Raw genomic sequence first — 23,471 nt, 5'->3', positions numbered from 1 at the left:
GGCATTTGAACATCTGTTGCCTGATGAATGCTAATGGAATGAACAAAGAAATAACATAACTTTTTACATAAACTAAACTGAAAAGAGAATGGCTAAATCCGAGCCCAGGTTCGTCATTTTTGTAGTGGACGGTCTTGCCTTCGTAAGAACAGAAGGCTTAGGATTCCTACCAGGGTTCTGCCTCTTTGGGCACCAGGGTACCTAAGGAGCTAATGAAGCATTAGAAGGTGACCGGGGAGAGTGGCATTCGGTGCCAGGGATGGCAGGTGACCGTAAAGGCATGACCCCCGGATCTTGGTGACACCAGAGAGGCATCTTTGTTTCACACACCAGGGCTTTAGACCCACCAGAAGCCAATGTCTCTGTTGTCTGCCCTGGACCCCCTGCCCGTTCTCTCTCCCCAGCTCTTTTTTCTGTAGTTCCCTTCTGCTGAGAAAGTCAGTTCGCTTCTCTCTCTTTCTCTCCCGAGGCATGTAGCTGTAGTCCATTCATTTTCACGGCTAGGTAGTTTAATGTTGCATGGATGTCGAGTCAAAAAAATGCACAACCTAAAAGTTGAGAGCTACGTTTTATTCAGTAGACGCTCTGAGGTCTTCAAGCCTGGGAGACAGGACTCTCAGATCACTCTGACGGGCTGCTCTGAAGAGGCGAGGAGGAAAGCCAGGATATATAGCAGTTTTTGCAACAAAGTAATCAAAAGATTCCTGTTAATTAAAGAAAACCAGATATCTCAAGTTAAGGAAGTTAGCGCTCTTCAATGTATGGAAAGAGGCAAGAGTGTGGGCTCCCTGAAATCATCCCTTTGATATGCACCTCAGCGCTCTGGGGCTGGTATCCTGGGTTTTCTCATCCTGAGTCTCCTCAGGGCGTATCACGGGGCGGGGGGTGGGGGTGGGGGGGGTGGCTGCAGTGACTGACCGCTAGATGGCGGGAATCCTGTTTCCATCCTGAGTTCCCTCAGGACTCACCCTCGGGGTGGCTGTAATGTGATGGCTTGATGGCTGCAACATCCTTTGTTTACTGACATGGCAGGCAACATTTCTCCTTCCCATGGATGTACCACAAGGTATCCATTCTACTACTAATAGAAATTTGGGCTGCTTCTGCAAACAACAGTGAACATGACTCTTTCAAGAGTTTCTTGAAGGTACACCCGAGTAGAATCTCTGGGTCACAGGCTATGAGCACCTTGAACATTACCATACAATGCTGACTTGTTTTCCAAGCAGGGGTGCAGTTTGCAGTCCCGCCAGCAGTGTAGGAGAGTTACGTCTACTCTGCGTCAGAGTTTATCACTCCCGGTGCTATTGACGTTTGGGGCCCATAATTCTCGTTGGGGCTGAGTGGGGGCTGCCTGTGGACTGTAGGATGTTTAGCAGTATTCCTGATTCTACCTACTAGATGCCAGTAGCATCATTCCCCCGACCAAAAATGTCTCCAGACAAATCTAGATATCTGTCGAAGGAGGGGAACAAGGCAAAACCTCCTCCTTGGAGAACCAAGGCTCTATGACTTTTTGTCCACACTTAGTATTATCCAGTCTCTTTTCACACCTCTTAACACCACACATCCGGGCATGTTCATACAGATGGGCTAAACCTCAGAGCAGGAATAGCTTTAGGCATCCAAACACAGCTTATTGCTTCACGTTAAGATGTTTGTCCCACAGTTGTCTTCTAACACAAGTTACTTCCAGTTTTTAGGGCTACCCTGACGTACTAACCCACACGCTATAAGTTTTGATTTGGGCGGGTTCATGGAAAGAAGGGATTCCAAGGAGACCGGAGGGCAGGGGTTTAGGAATTTGGGCAAGCCAGACCCGAGTGTGGTTGTTTAAATAGGCTGGAAGTCTGTAAGCCACATGGGAGAACTTCCAGGAACGGGTACTTGATGTGCAGGAGGGATGGTAGTAAACAAGACAAGGGGCAGAGTCATAGCAAACAGTGAGCAGAACCTCCAACTCTGCGTTCAGACATTTGTGTTACAAGGTGTAACAACAGGGATACATAATCATAAGTTAGATTTGCTTAGTGCCCTGTTATTATTTTATTGGATCTTCAGCGGAGACCAGGAAAAGGAGGCAAATAGATACCCAGGATTAAACAACCTCACCCAGTCCCACGGCTAGATGCAGGCAGAACCTGGATTCAAACTCAGCTTTTGAGCCAGAGCCCAGGTTTTTACCTTCTACTGGCCTCCCTCCTCCTGTGGACATGAGCTATGCTGTCATCCCTCGATATTTGCAGGGGGTTGGTTCTGGGACCCGCTATGGTACCAAAATCCGTGGATGCTCAGGTCCCAGAGTCAGCCCTCAGGATGCACGAGTTCAACCACAGAGGATCATTAACATAGTACAGGATCCTCACCTGGTTGAATAGAACCCGCAGGGCTGGAGGGCCGACTGTCTTTGATAATAGAAACAAAGCAGCAGTCTGGGTGAAGAACTTTTTACACCATTTGGCACCATAGCTGTTTTTGTGGATGGGCCACCATAGATTGTTGAAAGGGATTAATTTATCCATCATGAATAAAGGTTTACCTGCCTCCATGGGGAGCTTCTCCATGCTTTGCATTCCCGTAGCATGGCTCTGTACACAGTGAACCACTAGAGACTGAGTTCTTGCCTGAGGGCTTGGAGTTGTTCTCTCATTGTTTGCCTTGCCTAACTTCTGTTATGTTGTCTGTTTTCTTAGGCATTGCTGTGCTTAAGGTAGGTATTCACTTGATGCTTGTTTTGTTCAGTTGAGATATGCCCATATTTAAGATACTGACATTTTGAGAAGCTAAACTTAAAAAACAGATAAATTATTCAGTCTAGATGCACAAGAAAAGATTCTTACCCAGTTTAAAATGCTGCTACCAAATAACAGCATTCTTTGAATTTTGGAATTCATCTAATGCAATTACTGCTTGACAGAGAAACTAAAAGTTAAGATGTTAAGGCAACTGAGAAATAAAAATAAAAATTCCTTTGAAATGAGAATAGAGGTCAATAGGAAATGAAAAATGTTTAAATAAGTAAACAACAACAACAAAATTTAACTCTACCGCTCACTAAACCTTTTCAAGAATACAGGGGTAAATATCATCTCAGCGTCTCTGAATTATAAAATTCCTTGGGCAGAAGCTATGCATTCTAGAGTTCTGGTGCCAAATAATTTTTATTCTGAAGTTTTACTCCAGCAAAAAATATAAAGCTGGCCTGACCGAGTGTTGACCAGTGACTGCCAGTGGTAAGTAAGGAGACATGATAATCAGATTTTTCAAGATGTCAGAACTTTTAGCAAGTGAAATATTTGTCCCCATTTTCCTATGGGCCTCTGTTATTGTCTGTTTCAGCTCAGGAACCCAAGAATACTTGGATTCCCATGACATCAGGCTTTTCTGAGCAGCTGATAAACGAGGACTTGAGCTCAGCGCCCTTGTACCTCTACAAATAGAGGCAATTAAGTTAAAGCACAAGAAACAGCTACGATCCGCAAACAGCAGTGTATATGGGGCCTTCAGGACCAATCGCACGAGCAGAAGCAAGGCAGCCAGCAGGCTAGGATGTGGTCAACTGGAGTGACAGCCCTTTAATTCCCCCTGAGGTTTTCAGAGTGTTGCAGGTGTTTTCTTTCTTAACTTTCACATGTCTTGAAATTTAATCGTCTTTTTCAAACATATAAAGGTAGAACATTTTTTTGCCTCCATTGAGATGTAGCCTAATACCTGAGTTTCCCTGGGCAGTTCTCTTCTATGCTTTCCTTTTATGGAACTGAAAACACCACCCTGGTCCTCTAGTGCCACCTTTATGTCGCTGATGCTTCACAATAACGTGGCAAACAGTAACATATGGCTGTTTGGGGGACCCTACTCTTGAAAAACACTGGGATTACAAACACAGTTATTTTAACTGCAGAAAGTAATTTAAGAGGAGTCACAAGTGGCTTTGAAAGCTCTCAGTTTCCTAGCCTGTCTTCTTAAAAGACTATATATTTGTGAAGGCATAAAGACTTGAATATTTCCTAAATTAAAAAAGAAAAAGTATTGCATCAAGGAAGTCAAGTCAATATTTCCTTTTTTTTTCTTTTTTAATAAATGTATTTATTTATTTACTTTTGGCTGCGTTGGGTCTTGGTTGCTGCGCGCGGGCTTTCTCTAGTTGGGGCGAGCGGGGGCTACTCTTCATCGTGGCAGGCGTGCGGGCTTCTCATTGCGGTGGCTTCTCTCGTTGCGGAGCACGGGCTCTAGGCGTGCAGGCTTCAGTATTTGTGGCTCGTGGGCTCTAGAGCCCAGGCTCAGTAGTCATGGCGCATGGGCTTAGTTGCTCCGTGGCATGTGGGATCTTCCCGGACCAGGGCTCGAACCCATGCCCCCTGCGTTGGCAGGCAGATTCTTAACCACTGCGCCACCAGGGAAGTCCCAAGTCATCGTTTCTGTTGGGGAAGAAAACTTTCTGCTTCTTTCCTTCTAGGTTCTTTGGCTGGTCTAACAATTAAATTGACATAAGACAGATTAACATGAGAAAAACAAAGTTAATTTCATATGTACGCGAGTCCCACAAAGACATGAAACGCTTCCCAAATGTCAGGCAATGAGATTTCTATGCCATCCTGAGCTAAGCAGAAGGGGTTAGGGGTCTGCGACTTCAAAGGGGAGGAAAGAGGATTCCAGGAAGATGGGAAAAGAAGATGTTTGGTAAACAAATATTTGCTGTGTCATGCAGATAAGTCTTTCTGATGTAAGAAGTTATCTCTGGTAATAGCTCTCTTCCTGGTACAGGCCCCCTGTCTAAATTCCTTTAGGCAGTTAAGGGAGAAGTAAAATCTCTTCTTGGGTCTCTTGGGCCTTGATTGTCTTCAGCTTGAAATACTTCACATGTCAAGCAGCGCATTCTAGGGTGGCCCGCCCTGGAACCTCATCATTTCCTTAAGAGTAAAAATGGGGCATCCAGTGTGGAGGTTGATTAGAGTAATAAGTCACAGTCCTGAGGATGTTCAAGAAAGAATTTAAGGCTCCTGTAGATCACTTTGGTTTTTTCCTCTCACAGTAACACTATATTTACAGGGATAAATAAGCATTGTACTTCTTTTTCCAAAAATAAATATGACGCTGTGGCTTGAAGTATTATATTTATACTTCTACTTTCCATAGAGCGATCCCTTTTCAACTTAAAATGCTATAACTCTTGTAAATGTGGGTGCAGTCCTTTTTTAATTCAAAATCTTTTTCCATGCAGATCTTTAATCTTTAGCACAGTGCTTTATGTGAATTTTAAATGCAGTAATTAAATGACTTCTTACAAAAAATAAAGTCTCTGCTAACCCTACTCCTTGGCTGTGATAGAAATGATCTAAAACTTAAAAAAAAAATGTTTCTTCTTGGCCTTTTGTCTGTTTATGTAGAGCATCTTTTCTGAGGTTAGTGGTATGGTTGTGAAAAACATATGCTTTCAAAAGTGGTGGACGCCTAGGTATAGGGTCTGTATATGAACTCTGCAAGAGGGCACAAAGTAAGAACAAGAAGGAGCCAGTGCAAATCTGATCCAAATCATGCCTTGGGGGCCGGGGGTGAGGGGGAATCGTGTGAAACCCCTTGAATCTGAACCTACATTTCAAGGGTTTTCCAGGAAATTAAGACGGATCTGTACTTTTCACCCTAGCTGTAGATCCTTGGTGCTTGTAGAAGAAGATGCCTTTGTGCATAGTTCTGGGGCTCCCTAGTTTCCTGCTGGCATGAAAAAAAAAGTAAATCTTTCTCAGAAAGCCTGAGCTTTGGGGGTGCAATTACTTTTCTAAACTTGAATCTCACTTGAGAACTTCTAAGACTTAATCTTATAATGGGATTCTGTCTTTATATTTTCACCTGAAAAATATGCTAGTTGCCAGGGACCGCTGTGCTTTGCTCAGTAGTGTGCTGACATGTAATGCTGACGTTGGAGCGCTAGGTGGCGCTTTTCCAGCTTTGGTTGGAAGGCTGAGTCTAAGAGCATCAACAGTAGTGTTGCAAATGCAACGTGTACATGCGTGCACTCGGATACTAGGTAGTATTTGCCAAAGTGGTTGGCACACTGAAGGACCCATATGCTTGCATTACAGATGGGCCAGAAGTGTATTTCTATGGGACAAAGTCTACATTTAGCTGTGCATTCACTGTTTTTAGATGTGTAGTGTTTGGATATATTTTTAGGTAGACTAATTTTCAGTGAGCACATGTAGGGTTCGTGCTGAGCGTAGAACACGGCTTTAGGTGCAAGAAGGTTGAGTCATGGGTCTTGACTCCAGTCTCACAGAGGATGTCAATGCAGTGGTTACTAAGCAGTTTATCCACAAGCATAAGAGAGTTTATTACTAATATAATATGTAAAACAATAGCCTTCCTAGAAATAGATTATCAGATGGATTTTTCCTGAGGAGAAAACTCTGGGACTCAGCCTTGGAACTGTATATAGAAAGTTCTAAGAGAGGAAGGAGGTAGTAAGTAGGAGGAAGGATGAGTAAATTGCATGCCTCAAAGGTCCAATCTGGACACATTGGAAAGTAAGTTATTGGTTGGAGGAATTTCGATGCTGGTCAGAGTTGTTATTTGATACATATAGTTCTCAAACGTTATTTTAGCCATTGTAATGGGTTGAATTGTGCCCCCTCCCTCCAAAATTCATATTTTGAAGTTCTAAACCCAACCCCCAGGTTAGAACATGACTTTATTTGAAAATAGAGTCATTGAGGTGGTGCAGTGGTTGGGAATCCACCTGCCAGTGCAGGGGACACGGGTTTGAGCCCTGGTCCAGGAAGATTGCACATGCTGCGGAGCAACTAAGCCCGTGCGCCACAATTACTGAGCCTGCACTCTAGAGCCCGCGAGCCACAACTACTGAGCCCACGTGCCACAACTGCTGAAGCCCGCGCACCTAGAGCCCATGCTCCGCAACAAGAGAAGGCACCGCAATGAGAAGCCCGCACACCGCAATGAAGAGTAGCCCCCATTCACCACAACTAGAGAAAGCCTGCACACAGCAACAAAGACCCAACACAGCCAAAAATAAATAAATTAAATAAATTAATAAATTAATAAAAAGAAAGAAAGAAAATAGAGTCATTGAATATGTAATTCGTTAAGATAAGATCCTAAAGCAGTAGGGTGAACCCCAAGTTCAATGACTGGAGTCTTTATAAAAAAGGGAGATTTGGACATAGACATACATTTAGGGAGAACGTCATGTGAAGATTTCACTTACACCACTACAAGCTAGAGAACTACCTACCAGAAGCTAGAAGAGAGGCCTAGGACAGGTCCTTCCCTAGCACCTGGAGAAGGATCATGGCCCTGTTGACACCTCGATTTCAGACTCTGCCCTCCAGAACTGTGAGAGAATAAATTTCTGTTGTGCTGCGTCACCTATTTTGTGGTCCTCTGTTACTGCAGCCCTGGCAAACTAACACAGCCATGGAATCTTTTTTCAAATGCAGTCCTACCCAGAAATCCAATATGTGAAACCTATTTCTTTTTTAATTAATTTTTGTTGGAGTATGGTTGCTGTAAAACCTATTAACATGGAAATGCTCTGACTGAAGAAAGGATGGGGAATGGGGCTCAGTTACCCCCATCACGTGCCTGCACAGTTTCTCTTTCCTTTGCTTCCCATCCCAACTCTGGCCTAGGGTGACCCCTATGAATAGTTAAACCACTGTTTAATTCATGAGCCTTACGATCCATGCTGACCGATAATGTTTGCCCTTCCAATTGAGCTGTTCTTTTCAGCCATCCCAACTTGCTTGTTGCTGCCCCTGCCATGTGGTTTCACTGTTTTGAAATGTCCACTTCTTCTTTATCTAGCACTTTTCTTTATTCAACCAATTCAAGTTCTATTTCCTGCACAAAGCCTTCCGTGACTTCTACAAGTCTCACTGACTTCTTTCTCCTCCAAATCCTTTCAGAATTTACAGAACTGTTCCAGTGGTTCTCACCAGACTCTGCATCTCACCACACTCTACTTAATTATGGAATGTGTTGCTTTACAGAGTAGTACTGCCCTGCATATAGATCATTCATAAGTTCTTTGTATTAGTTTTTTGTTGTTGCCATAAAAAATTATGTAAATTTAGCAGATTATAGTAATAGGTATATTCCTGTAGGTTCCATAGGTCAGAAGTCTGAGTTGCCTTGACTGGTCTCTCTGCTTCTGATCTCACGAGGTCCAGATCAAGGAGTTGGTCAGCTGGGATCTGATTGGGAGGTTCTGGGAAGACTCTACTTCCAAGTTCATTCAGGTTGTTGGCAGGATCGGGTTCCTTGTGGTTGTAGGACTGAGGGCCTCATTTTGCCTCAACTGGGGGCCACTCTTAACTCCTAGAGGCCTCCTTCCAGTCCTAGCACGCGGACCCCTATGTCTCAGAGCTAGAAATAGTGCATTGAACCCTTCTTTCAGTTGGAAGCTCTCCAACTTCTCCTCCTGCCTCATGTCTCTGTTTCGAACCAGAGAAATTCTCTGTTAAAGGCTCATGGGATTAGATTAGCCCCATCCTTATAATCCAGGATAATCTCCCTATTTTAAAGTCAGTAACCTTAATTGCATCTGCAAAATCCCTTTTGATAAATTTACAGATTCCAGGGATTAGGGCATGGACACCTTTGGGGGGCATCATCCCCACAGTCTTGAAGAGCTAAAGGCCTATGTTGTATTTGTTCAGTGTTCCCTCTCCCCTCCATCCCTAGATAAGTGCCTAGAACAGCAGTAGGTTCGCAGTAACTTTAGCTGGTGATGGATTAATTAAGTGATTGATAATCATTGAGGTACCTTGTGTTATTAAACCAATAGCTAATGATCTAAATTATATTTGATTGTTTTGTTGATTGAATATAAGATGGATCGAGATCCCCAATACTGAAGGTATACAGATGACCAAGTGGTAGAGTTAATCTAGAAATGAGGTAATAGGGGTTGTTGTGGAAATAGAGACCAGAGAAGCTCCGTTCTTCGGAGGCGTGAATAGGACACCTGGATGCTACTCTTAGAATAGGTGGCCCCTTATTTATGTGTCTGGCACAAAATCTCAGTGTTGTTTTTTGAATGAGCAAATGAATGAATACAGCACCATGAATTTTCTTAACTCATAATTCAAAGTGAGTTCAAAAGGTGAAACTTCCATTCTGAAGATTGAAATGTGTGTTTCTATTCACGTTCTTAAAATTAAATGGAGCAAAACTGGTACTCATCTTGGATTTCCCTTCACAGCCCAGAAAAATATTATCTGCAGGCAGCAGTGTGTTTTCTTTGTACTTGCCCATATTACCTGTTTCTACAGCTGCATCCAGTATACTGAGATCAAAGAACACAATGGTAGCAAATATACTCAGCACTTAGCCTCAAATAGGTTCCAGTGAAAGCCTCCCTAACTGAAAGCACACTGAAAGGAGAGATGGAATATTCTAAATTTTCTAAAGGATAATTGTCTGAATTTTGCCTAGCTTTATATATATATGGATCAATACTCCTCTCTGGCTATCCATAGCCTCTTTCATTTAGGAGCACATCCACCCTTTAGCTGAATTACATCAAGTGTTCTATGTCGTATAGCAACCATATTAGTACTTCTCAGTGCTTCATGAGGTAAAGAATTAGCTAGAATACCTTCAGCTATATGGGGGGATTTATAAGGCAAATGGAGGATCATTTTTTTCAGTTGGCAAATACCTTCATTCACTGTATTTTTAACATGGATTTTTTTAACGAAAAAATTAATTAAACAAGTGTTTCTATTAATAGGATCTGTTTAATAGTGGTTTTACAACTGCTCCATCGGTAGCATGAAATCTTTGTTTCTCTTCTGTGCTTTTTTTTTCTTTTGTACATTATCCTAGTGTTTGTCAAAGTGAGGGTCAAATACAAAACCACCAGCATTTCGAACAGCTAAAAGTGCTCATTAATATGGAAATTCCTTGGCCACATTTACATCTTTTGAGTTATATTCTCTGGGAGCACATCTTGAAAAACCTCTTTAAACAATGGAAGTGTGAAAACCAAGAATCAAAGCATACAGTGGCGTTGCTCTTTTCAAAACACTCAATAAAATTAGCTACATATAAAGTCTTTTTCCCCTTTCTGTAAAACCTGGGCAGATGGGAACCCTCTCCTCTACGTATTATGATTGCCTCAAAGTAGGAGCATAGTATAGTTTCTTTAGAGGCATACCTTTTCACCAGCAATGAGTAAACGCATCGAAGAAGGATGCGTTGAGTGCCATTACCTCACTATGACAATGACTGTGCTTGAGGTTTGGTGGGTACAGAAAGGAGAGCACCATTTGGTGGGCCCTTTGGTTACCTACAGCCTAATTTGAGAGGTGAGACATACATACTTTCTTTTTTTTTAATTTTTATTTTATATTGGAGTGTAATTGATTTACAATGTTGTATTGGTTTCAGGTGTACAGCAGAGTGGTTCAGTTATACATACACATATATCTATTCCTTTTCAGATTCTTTTCCCATATAGGTTATTACAGAATATTGAGTAGAGTTCCCTGTGCTCTACAGTAAGTCCTTGTTGATTATCTATTTTATATATAGTAGTGTGTTTACGTTAATCCCAAACTCCTTATTTTTCCCTCCCCTCTACTTTCCCCTATGGTAACCATAAGTTTGTTTTCAAATTCTGTGAGTCTGTTTCTGTTTTGTAACTAAGTTCATTTGTATCATTTTTTTTCAGATTCCACATATAAGTGATATCATATGATATTTGTCCGACTGACGTCACTTAGTATGATAATCTCTAGGTCCATCCCTGTTGCTGCAAATGGCATTATTTCATTCTTTTTCAATGGCTGAGTAGTATTCCACTGTATTTATGTACCACATCTTCTTTATCCATTCCTCTGTCGATGGACACTTAGGTTGCTTCCATGTCCTGGCTATTGTAAATAGTGCTGCAGTGACCATTGGGGTGCATGTATCTTTTTGAAGAATGGGTTTCTCTGGATATATGCCCAGCATATATATATGCTCTGGGTCATATGAAGTTGGTAGATTCCAAATGTGAGGTGTAGGCAATAGCAACTGAAAGTGTTTGAGGAAATGAAAGATCAGTGTAGGTTGGCACAGTGGCAGGAACAGGATAGGAGCTAGGTTTTAGCAGATACATATGAAAATGAGTAGCAAATGGTTTCAAGCAAAAGGGACAGTATGACACAGAGCTGGAGATATTCAGAATGTGTTCAAGGTCCAGATAAACAGCACCTGGAGTGGAAAGTTAGCTGAAAGAAGTGGTAAAATTGATATGAGAATTAGCATGGGACCAGCTTGTGAAGAATCTCTCATGTAAGAACTAAGAAGTTTGGGTCATGTTAGTTGGCTGATAAGATGCCATCACACTGGAGAAAGCCATGATCAGAGATTTAAGATGTAAAGTGGAAAGGGAGATTGGAGGCAAGGAAACAATTTAAAAGTTTAGTACAGTCATCTAGGTCACAAATAATAGAATCACGAAGCGGAGTTGTGGAAATGGGAATGGAGTAGTGATGGATACAAATATTATTTTGGAAGAAGAACCAACACCCAACATGTTAATGGAGAATCTTTGCTTACTGGAGCAAAGTGTTCCAGAAGGAAATTGAGATTTGGAGCCTGGAAGCAATGTATGTGAAAGGCATATGTAATCTATAAGGTTTCATAGGATTTTCATTTATTCATTTTTTAGCACGTAATTTGGGGACCCTTGGAAGATGCCTGGTACATGCTGTGTTAGACTCAGCAGATGCAAAAACACAAAAAGACCTGTCCTTTGCTAAGGAGCTTCCAGAATTGCAGAGAAAGTTGAACCAATAATTCCAAGAAGTCAGAAAGTAATACTGAGCTTACAAGTCTGGGTGCCTGGGAGGAAACTATTAATCACAGGAGGGAGCATGATGGGAGCAGCTGGCTTAGAAGGAAAGAAGGCAAGTTGACTTCTCCACTCGTTGAATTTAGGGTGCATTATATCTGTTTGTACCCCAACAGGAAATAGATGACACATTTGAAATAGGATAATTCAAGAAGGGTTTATTACATAGGAACTGTTTACAAAAGTGTGGAAATAGGGATACCACAAGAGACAGTGCAGATAGCAGAGACTGTAAGCAGTCAGTGTTTTCAACCTGTCTAAGGAAACGTGTAGGGAACAGTTCCTAGAACCTAGAGGGGACTAGGTCCTTGTATTAGTCAGGGTTCTCCAGAGAACAAGAGCTAACAGGATGTGTGTGTGTGTGTATGTGTGTGTGCACACGTGCGCATGCAGGTGCACACGTATCTATCTACCTATCCACCTGTCTGTCTGTCTGTCTATCTATGGAGAGATTTATTTTAAGGAATTTAAGATTTATTTTAAGGAATTTAAATTTATTTTAAGGAATTTAAGGAATAAAATAAATTTATTTTAAGGACTCACACTATTGTGGAGGCTTACCAAGTCCAAAATCTTCAGGGTGGGTTGGCAGGTTGGAGATCTAGGGAAAAGTTGTGGTTCAAGTCCAAAGGCACTCTGCTGGCAGAAGGCCTCCTTTTCTGGGGAGGCTAGTGTTTTTCTAATAAAGGCTTCAACTGATTGGATGAGGCCCACCCACAATATGGAGGCAATCTGCTTTACTCAAAGTCCACTGCTTTAACTGTTAATCTCATCTAAAATATACCTTCACAGCAACATCTCAGATAATGTTTGACCAAATATCTGGGTACTAAGGCCTATCCAGGTTGACACATAAAATTAACCCTCACAGTCCTGTAGTGTGAGTTACTTTGAGAGGAGCAGTGACTTTTAGTGGAAGGACATTAGAAGTGTTCAGAGGTTACCTTGCAGGGAGGGAGCTTGGCAGTGGTTGTCAAAGTGGACCTCTGAACAGCAGCATCAGCATCTCCTGGGAACCTGTTAGAAATGCAGATTCTCAGGCCCCATCACAGCCTACTGAATCAGAAATACTAGGATTGGGGCACAACAATCTGGGTGTTAACAAGCCCTCTTCTGTGTGATTTTGATGTTCTCTAAACACAAACTATTGAGTTAGGTAAATAAATACACCTCCCTCCCTGCTTCACCCTTCTGATCTCTTGCTGGGTCTCCTCTTGAGCCAGACCTTACAGGATGCCAGAGAGTACAAAACCCATTAACGAGGACAAGATAGGGTGGCCTCCCAGGGCAGGGATCAGCGTGGAAAAGGGTAGGAATCAAATAGTCAGAAGGGTATTATTGAAACATAATTTTTCTCTCTGAAACCATCCTTATTTTTACCAAAGAGTGCCAAATTAAGACTAATTTGCTTACAAAAAAAATAGATTCAGTAAACTTGGCCTGGTTATTTACACAAGTACAGCAAGAATAGTGATTTATCATATAGACTCTTTTAAATCTGCTTTGCTGGAATTTTTAATAAGGAATCTCCAGACTGAGCTTTTAGTAGCCTCTCAAAGCTAAGAAGCTAAGTCAAATTTGCCGTCGGACTTTGCCTGCATAAAGATTTGGGTGAAATCCTCTTTTCGAGGTTCTCAAAATATACTGAGGTTCCTGGACCTGCCAGGAAGTAAGCTTTGTTACTCATCAGTAAGGTTGCTGGGAATCCTGTAAGCAAGTTACCAGTCCAGTTTTTTGTTTTTTTGTTTTCCAGGGAGCTTTATTGATTCCTTAAAGCTGTCTGATCATATCTGAGTCTATGTATGTCTCTCTCAAATATGACATTCCAGTCAAAGTTTTGGTAATATAACCAATGTTTCCAATTGTGTCCTGTTATAAGGAGAGCAGATCCTTATTGAACTTATGCAAATAACTATTTTACTAAGAAAATAAGAATACTCACTAAGGGTTTCAAATTCTGGAAGGATCAAGTAGGAAGAAAAAGAGAAATATTTCAATTCTGCTTTCAAAGTATCATTTAAAAAATTGCTCTAAATCATAGTTAGCTTAAGAGGAAAGGTTTCCTAAAATCTGGAAAACAAAATTAACGAACCAACAGTATTTTAAATAAAAAGTCATTAAAAATTATAATCATCCTCAGCAGTTCATTCAGCCCCATGTAATTAATTCTTGTTTTGCTTGATCTTTTGTTACAAGTTTTATGAAGCCATCAGTTTCTCCATTAAGGTTCTGTAAATTCTTAGTTCAGTGGTATAATTTGAAAGTTATAAGAAACTTGTATTCTAGAGTACTTGTTAGATTCCTTTCCATGAATTTCTCTAAGGATGAAATACATTTGCAGGAAGCTTTTGTAAAAGCATCTGAGCAAAACAGTAACTGTTGGTAAATGATAAAAGACTTTAAAATGGCCATGGTTAAAGATCTTGGTGAGGCTTCATTCCAATGCAGTTGACAAGGAAATTTGGGGATTTCTGTGACATATGTTTATGATAAGAACTAGAATTACAAGTACTAAACTTATACTAGCACTTACCAGAATTTTATGAATTTCATATAATTTCTAGAACGCTTATATTAATAACATTTACCCATACAATACAACCTAATAAGGTTTATCATCACTTATTTGACAATGCTAATTTAACATACCAAATTAGCCTAATTAGTTTAATATCTCCCTTTCATAAGGAGAGAAAATAAATCTTTGGAGGTGTTCCAGAGACCCTCTGGAAAATTCCAAAGTTATTTCCAGGTCAATAAGATTTCATTTGGAACTTTTGTTTTGGGGAAGTTTGTCAAAAATATCAAAAGGTTTTAAAACACTTGGTTGAATAAGGACCATAAGTCACTGTGAAACAATACTTAGTTATCCATTTAACCATGGTGAAAATTAAAGACTTCACAGGCAAATACAGAAAGCTGAATAGTTGTAAGTAAAACTTAGTGTTTTATTTTTTTAATAGAAAAGACTCAGTGTTTATTAAAATCAAACACCTGATAAAAGCAACGTGAAACAAAGGAGGTTATCTTGGTAAGACAGTCTTTGCTTTCTAGGCTGATTATTTTAAAGGTAAAGAACACCTTTTAAAATCTGTTATCAGGAACAGAGCTCATCAAAATTTGTCTTTTTAGTAGATTCAGCTTTACATAAGTACACTATTGATAGTAAAGTTAAAACCCTTATAACAAATTCATTCAATCTTATCCAGCTTGATCACATATAAAATTACATTCCATAAACCTTCAGAACCTTTTTATTTCCATTCAGTTTTTGCCCTATGTTTTCCTTTTTTATTCTGGAAACCTTTTTACTTTAGGACAAAATTACTTTCTTTTCCATCACCAAAATGCAACTCATGTTTCATACATTTTTAAAACATTTATTTATTTCATTTTTGGCTGCGTTGGGTCTTAGTTGGGGCACGTGGGATCTTCGTTGTGACATGTGGGACCCTCCACTGTGGTGTGCGGGCTCCTTGTTGCGGCATGCGGGCTCTCTAGTTGTGGCCTGTGTGCTCAGTAGTTGCGGAGCGTGGGCATAGTTGCCCCACGACATGTGGGACTTAGTTCCCCAACCAGGGATCGAACTCGAGTTCCCTGCATTGGAAGGCGGATTCTTAACCACTGGACCACCAGGGAAGCCCCTCATGTTTCATACCTTACCCAAAAATACATTTTACTTTTCATGCACACAGAATTGTTTCCCTTATTAGTTCTAGTAGCCTTAATCACATATTATGTTCATTAGAAACCTTAATTTTTAGTGACATCTAAGAAGTAAGCAATTGTGAGCTGCCTGTTATACCTGCATTAACTTTTGGAATACATTTTGTAATTTTTAGAAACCTATATTTTCTCATAGCATAAAATTTTAAATGTGGCGCAAGACATGTTTACTAATAAACCCAAACATCTTTAGTTCCTGTGAAATAAGAGGTTAAAAGTAAGTAAACTTAGATTTGTTTAGAAATTAATGCCTCAGTATTTTATCTTATTTGGAAATCATCCAGATATTCAATGCGTTTTCATCATTTAATTTAACTCAGCAAAACTCTAAGGTTTTAAATTACCAAAAAGATTTTAGAAGATAACATTTAAGAACACATACCGTAACACATGATTATTGTTAAAAAGTTCTTTTAAAAACTTTTTATCTTATTTGCATCTATTTAATTGTTCTCAGCAATTATACTTAGATTACTCACAAAAACTTTATGAAACATTAGGCAAAATGAGTCATCATCTCAAGCTAATTTTTTTGCCGACACATTTTGTAACAGAAACAGCATGAACTTTTTTTGACTTTTAGTGAAACCAGGTAGAATAAAAGTATTACATTTAATGTTGATAATTGTAAAAACTTGTCTGCATTAACTAAACCAACAAACTTAAATTAGATTTTATTTACCAAAATTTTTCCCAGATCACATAAATTTGAAAAGTCCTTGGCTTAGTTTCTATTTTAATTTATATAAACACTTGTTGTTTTTTAAGCAATTAAATTGAGCTCTTTTACAAATTAATTTTGGTAATACCATCTGAAGGTAGAAAAAGACCATATCTATAGACATACATATAGACACAAACAGAGGTCTCTTGGCTTTCATTTTAAAACTTTACCTGAAAAAGAAAAAAAAAAAAACTTTACCTGTGAATCTGGTACAATACAAAATTTACTAGTTTATAAATAACAGTTGGAATAAATTGCTTATTTGCTCTTATGGCTGAAGTCTTTTACTACTTATGGGGAAGACTTTTAAGATTTGTGTTTGCCCTTGGCAAACACTCTTATGGTGGCTGTTTAGAGTTTGGGCAAGAGAGCTCTTTTAGCTGTGTTTAAAAAGGCCCCTTGCCTTTTTTTTTTTTCTTTTCTTCCCTTTTAGTTTCAAGTGAGTCTCAGTTATCTCCTGGAGTGTTTACATTTCAAAGACATGGTAAGATTTACATGTTCAAGGGATAGAGAAAGAAAATGTCAGTTTTTTCCTAGGATTTTCAGAGTGTCTTTGTTTATTACCAGAAGTCTTAGGATAATTGCTATTTAATTATTTTTTTCTTAAGGACACTTTTGTTCCCAATACTTGATCTTTTACAATATCTACAAGCCTTTTGAAAGAAACAGGCAAGGTCTGGGGATTGGTAAAGATAGGTAGGCCTTGACTTGCTTCTAGATTTACATTTCTGGTTTTATAGAGATTTATAAGACAAAGATGGTTGCTTCTATTAGCCCTTGAATATTGGTTTCCAGCTGATCCATTTTCTGATATTTGTAGGAGGACCTGGGGAATTGCTAAGGAGATGGGAATTTTTTTTTTTTTTAAGAAGGGGAATTTACATTGGATTTTTTTTAAAGTCTAATTTCTGTTCTTTTATCTTTTTAGGGAGTCTCTAATATATATATATATATATATATATATATATATATATATATATATAGTTTTATCACTCTTTGATTTGGTTTTAAAATAAGAGCTCTCTAAATTTTTTTTTTTTCTTTTAAGAACAGCCAATTTAAAGGATCTGTTGTCTGGCTGTTGATAAGTAGGGTCTTATATTAATCTCCAATAGTGACTCAAAGCAATAAGCTTTTCATGGCTTAACCAAAGATGAAAGAGGCATCTCACAAGAGAGTACACAGCCCTCTAAAGATCTAAAAAAGTTCACTCCCAGACTTAGTCTAACAAAGTAAAAGCCCTCTGTTGCTCTAGGTGATAAGAATGGTGAAGTGAAAATGGTGTCTCTGGGTTCCCACAAGAATGCGGGATGCTCCAGTCACAGGCCTGCTATGTGACACCAGGCAGGCACTATTGCAATGGGGTTTTTCCAGCACTAATGAAGCAACAAAAGTTGAAATGATAAAAAATGCCCTTTTGTGGACTGGAACCCCTTCTGACAAATGTGCCGAGAGCTGACACGGCCGGACAAAGAGAGTACTGCTCGTGACTTCATGTTTCAGAACTCCAGTCTATCTGACTGGCCGTGAGATGCACCACAGTAAGTGTACCTTCCGGATGGCAGACACCAGAGAGAATATTCTCACTGGTCGTAGAGCAAAGATCTCAGGACATAGAACAAGACCGAAGGAAGAACCTCATTCAGTTTTTACAAAGAGGACCCATAGCAAAGTTTGTCTAAACAGATGCTGGCCCGCTGAGAACCACTAACTCATCAGTCCGTGAGGCCGGCTTGAGCAGCAGGCTTACAGGGCCTTTGCCTGCAATTTGCCGTATGGTTTTCCCTCCTTATGACAAATCATACAAAAGACAAAGACAAAAACAGTGATCATCTTTGGGGGGAAAAGAATCAATACTCATTACCAAGTTTACCAAAGCTGCCGTGTCCAAGAACCTAGTTTCAACATACATTTTCTCCTGCTAATCTAAATTTAGAAAGAAAGAAGAAAGACGGTCACCACTTTTATTTCCATCAGATCTTGCCGTCAGAGATCTGGGAGGCTGACAGGGTAAGACGTCTCACCTGTTGCCGGCTTTTGTGAGAGGTCCCAGGATCCGTCTGCTGCAGGGTGGGGGTAGACGGGGAAGGGGGTCCAGCGAGTATCTCGCAGACTATGACACATGTTGGGGAGAGGAAAAATTCCCCCCTAGTCCATTCAGTTCTTTTGGCTGGTCTAATACTTAAATTGCCACAGACATACTACAGGATAAAAAAGCAAATGTAATTCATACATATAGAAGTGTCATAGAAATGGGATCTCCAAAGTGACCAAAGCAGGCTTTGTTTATGTAATGTTTTGTTTATATAAGGCTGTTTCTATATGTTTTATATTATTTTTAGACAAAGAAGCAATTACTTTATTTTTAGACAAATTTTTAGACAAACTATTACTTGTGAAGATTTAACAAAAGGGCTTGTGCTTGGGGTAGCACACTCATAAAGAAGTAACAGTGTTTGTTTATACAGCTTTCTTAGCCTTGAATTCCCTAACTCTGGTGATAGGGATGCTTTCTATCCTCCTGATACAGGGAGGATACCTTCACAAGGGAGGTTTATTCCCTGCTTTTAGGAGAAAAGAAGGGAGTCAGAATGTTTTTCCTTGTATTGGCTGTTTCTTAAGCAATTGTAATTCAAAGATAATCAATATGCCACTTTGGCATATTTGGGGGCAGATTGCCCTGAGCCCCCAAAGTTGCTATAACATCCATGTGCAGGTTTTGCATGGACAAACGTTTTGAACTTACTTTGATAAATACCAAAGACCATGATTGCTGGTTTACATACGAACCGTATGTTTAGCTTTGTAAGATACTACCAGACTCTTCCAACCTGGTTGTACCATTTTGCATTTTCACCAGCATTGAATGTTAGTTTCTGTTGCTCCGCATCCTCACCAGCATTGGTTATTACCAGTGTTTTGGATTTTAGCCATTCTGAAAGGTGTGTAGTGATATCTAGTTGTTCTTTTAATTTTTAATTTCCTAATGACATATGGTGCTGAGCATTTTTATATGCTTCTGTGCCATCTTCATATTTTCTTTGGTGAGGTATCTGTTCAGATCATTTAAATTAGATTGTTAGATTTCTTATTATTGAGTTTTAAGAGTTCTTTGAATATTTTGGATACCAGTGCTTTATCAGATATGTGTTTTGCAAAGATTTCCTCCTAGTCTGTGGCTTGTCTTTTTCAATCTCTTAACAGTGCTTCTCATAGAACGTAAGTTTTTGATTTTAATGAAGCATAGCGTGACCAGTTTTTTTTCTTTCACAGATCAAGCCCTTGATGTTGTATGTAAGTCACCTATTTTTTCAGCTTTTTATTGAAGTGTAATGTACAGACAAAAAAGTGCATATATTGCTAAAGCTCACTGAATTTTCACAAATGGAACCTGTGAATGAGTGTCCAAGTCAACACATAGAATATTACCTAAGTTCTTAGGCATCAGTTTGAAAGAAATATTTAATTTATACTTTGATCAACAGAGACATAAAGTAAAATGATGTAAAATAACAGTTTTACTTTTATTAAAAGGGGGTGTCACTGACTAGATTTTATTTATCATCGGGACAGGAAACTTGTCTTAATTCTGAATTGAACTGGCAACACCTACTGAGTGCCTGGCAGGAAGTAAACAGTTACTAAATAGTCAATGCATGAATTAATGCAAGCAGTGGTTATGTATTTGGATTAAGGAAAAACACATCATCATTTCAATGGGCAAGATAATCAAGGAACCAGTGATGGAGGAAAATAAATTCGGGGGTCATTAGGGACTAGCAGATAAAAAATCATTCTTTGACAAGCATCAACTTAGATACAGTTTAGAGACAATGTTGAGTGCATAGGAAAGAAACTTGCAGAATATTAGGTGCAGGATACCATCTATGTGAAAAAAAACAAACAATATGACTGTTTCTGGATACATATGTATGTTATAAAGTGGTTTGGATAAAAAAATCATTAATCCGTCAAAGATGGCTATTTGTTGACCACGTGCTGTGTGTACTTCAACAAGCAGATGAGGGGCTTTGTGTGGAGAAGGGCTGGTGTGTGTGGGTTGTGGGAATGCGGTGGGGTACTTGACGTTGAGGGAGGGGGAGGGGACATAGAGCCCTGGGATTTAGTAACATCAATCAGTGGTTCGTTGCCTGGGCTTGACATTAACCTAACTCTTGCTATCATTTTGTGTCTGATTTTGAGAACCATTTTTAAAGGGAATGTGAAAATACCTTTGAGAACCATTTTTAAAGGGAATGTGAAAATGCCAGAGAAAGGTGGCAAAAATAATCAAAAACTGGTGACAAACCAAAAGAATACATCATTGTTCATACCATACATAAGTGTGAAGATGAACGCTTGTCCCAGTATGAGAGGTGGTGTGTCTATTAATAAAAGACCAAAAAAGGCTGATCTAATTATTTTCTCCTGAAATAAAGCATTTTTATGAAGAGTCCTGAGACTAATTGGCTTCTTCATTGAGAGGAGTCCAACTAATAAGACAAGGAATGAAATTAAGACACAGAATATTTTGATCCATCATAAGGGAAAGACTTCTCGACTACCAGGATGATAAACTGCTGCAATACAGAGGGAAACTCTGGATATTTTGTTTTTGGAGACCATTAAGAAATGGGGAAGTAATGCTCAGTTTTCAGCAACTGAAGTTGTTCTCTTCCTGTTAACAGGGACCAGGGTGCAGACAGTTGCTAATGGCCCCCCAAATGCCCTTTTCACTTCAAGAAAAGGCAAAAGTAAAAGTGAGAAGTAAACATTGTGAAATGCCCAAGTTGAACTGAGGACATGCTGACATTTAAGTAAATAACAAACTCTTTAAAGGCCCTAATGGAAGAGCTTTACAGGATGCCTGTTACATTTGCATAAGCACCAAGATGCCTTTCAGATTGATTATCAGTCAATAAAAGTCGATAATGATACAGTGGAAATGACTTCCCCATTACCCATTACCCTACAAGCCACGGGCTTTTGCTGGCAACAGAGACTTCCCTGCAGACTCCAGAACACCACTTTCAGAAGCAAATTCTATCACCCTGATGGCATTTTCTAGTTTTATTTGATCTTGAAAAACATTTCATTCTGTTTAATTTAGGGAAATGAGATTTGTTTAATTACTATCAGTAGCAGCTATTAGAAACTCAGTTACATTTGCAAATTCATTTTTAAAAGCTTTATGGTTTTCAGATAAAAAATTCAAGTTCTAACTGCACCCGTTAAAAGTTACTTTTCCTCCCTTTTGGTGCCCATGCTTCCAAGAGAGAAGATAGGTTTTATAGTGGAAAATAAATAATGCTAGAAGCTGAGGATTAGCCTAAATAAGACTTAGAATTACTCATTGGAATCAATTAGATAGTTCATGAAATAAATTGGTTGATCAAATGTGTTTATTCTCTTCTCTGGGGTTTCGCGTACACTAAGCTCCACAGTATGAAAGGTCCAGTGGGAGGAGAGGCAGCTTACTAGCTGCGAATGCAGCTGTTTCTCAGCTGTGTGCCTGCCTCACCCTGGTTGGTTATAGTCCTACAGTGAGTTGTATATCACCACTATCAGGTCTGGAGCAGTATCTCCATGAAGGATTGTAAGAGAGGGTCCACATAACCTCCAATTTATTGGTCTCTTGAATACTATCAGTGGTTTAAGAAGTGACTCCAATTTTATGTGTTCAGGAGCTTCTCGTTCATATAATTAAACAGTTATTGGCAGTAAGAAAACTTTCCCCAAGCTGGGTATTGCCCTTGTTCTCAGTCACAGTGGCATTTTTCCCTTATAGATTATAACGGGATAAGAGAATAGTGGTACTGTGCTAGGGCTTTGATCTTCTCCCTCATAATCAGAATGTATTTCACCTGCAGCATCTAGAAGGGCACCTTGTGCATAGTAGGTGATTTAGAAAATGCTGGTGGGTGTGCTTTGTTCAGCTCTCCTCAAGTGAGAAGCAGCGGTTTGCTGTACAGCTTCAAGCAGACCAGTGTTTGTCCATCCACTTGGTGGCAACTTTGAGCTAAGGCATAGAGGTGCTACCTTGGAACAAGAAAGAGAAAGCATGTTTTGAAAAACCTTGGGGATGGTTCATTGAATTGCTTCACTGTAATGCAAAACCGTCTCTGTGGGCAGTAAATATCAATGGCTGCTAATAAAAATTGTAAATGCCTTTGTCACTGTTTGTCACGGATAAACACATGCAAGGTTCAAATAATTTAAAATCATTGTTCCTTGGGTTCTTTTAAGGTGTGTGCATTTGAAGGGCTTGTTTGTGTGCTATTGTACTTGGAAGTGTTTGGTGTTATTCTTCCCAACTTGCTTTCGCTTTTACCCGGACCACTAAATACTTACTGATGGTTATAGGCTTTAGGAATTTGGTATTTGAACGGATTGGCATTGGAGGGAGAGAGTTACACATGGCACATGTCGGTGGCAAGCTTATATGTGTTGCTGGCTGTTCATGCCTCACATCCACCATGAATCCCACTGGAAGTTGCATTAAGAGAGTGAAGCATTTAATGAACAAATAATAGGGAGTCAAATGTTTACAGTAAGCCAGGAACTCACAGCTTAGAGTTTATAAATCAAAGTCCCACATAAAAGCATGCCTTGCATTTGTACCCAAAGTCCTTTTTTTAAAAATCTCATTGTGGGTTTTTTTTTTATTTTATTGGAGTATAGTTGATTTACATTGTTGTGTTAGTTTCAGGTGTACAGCAAAGTGATTCAGTTATATATATACATATATTCATTCTTTTTTAGATTCTTTTCTCATGTAGGTTATCACAGGATATTGGGCAGAGTTCCCTGTACTATACAGTAGGTCCTTGTTGATAATCTCTCTTATATATGGTAGGGTGTGTATGTTCACCCCAAGCTCCTGATTTATTAAAAGTCTTTTTTTTTAAGTTGCTAGTGCCATTTAAAATTGTCATGAAACACAAAGTCATCACTGTTTACATTTTGTATCATTTTATCCAGCTACTGATCTTTAATGACTTTGTCACCAAAGATGTCAAAACGAACATGAGCAGTGTGTTTGCAGTGGTTTGAAACAGTATAAAGGACAAAGCCACGTTAATTGTTATTCTCAGAAAGCTTATGACTCAATAGCTGTCTAATTTAATAAAGTCTTGTTACAGTGGAATGATTCAGCTGTAA

The 23,471-nt window shown here is 39.4% G+C and overlaps 1 protein-coding gene across 5 annotated transcripts in view; it reads left to right on the top strand.

Moving 5' to 3' along the window:
• Nucleotides 1-23,471, top strand: part of NCKAP5 (NCK associated protein 5) — a 1,063,262-nt gene that overhangs the window by 533,270 nt on the left and 506,521 nt on the right. The window lies entirely within an intron of this gene.

The sequence above is a fragment of the Mesoplodon bidens genome (genome assembly GCF_964165515.1).
Source record: "Mesoplodon bidens genome assembly, chromosome: 8".
In the NCBI taxonomy this organism is placed as follows: domain Eukaryota; kingdom Metazoa; phylum Chordata; class Mammalia; order Artiodactyla; family Ziphiidae; genus Mesoplodon; species Mesoplodon bidens.
This window is presented reverse-complemented; position numbering and strand designations above follow the sequence as displayed.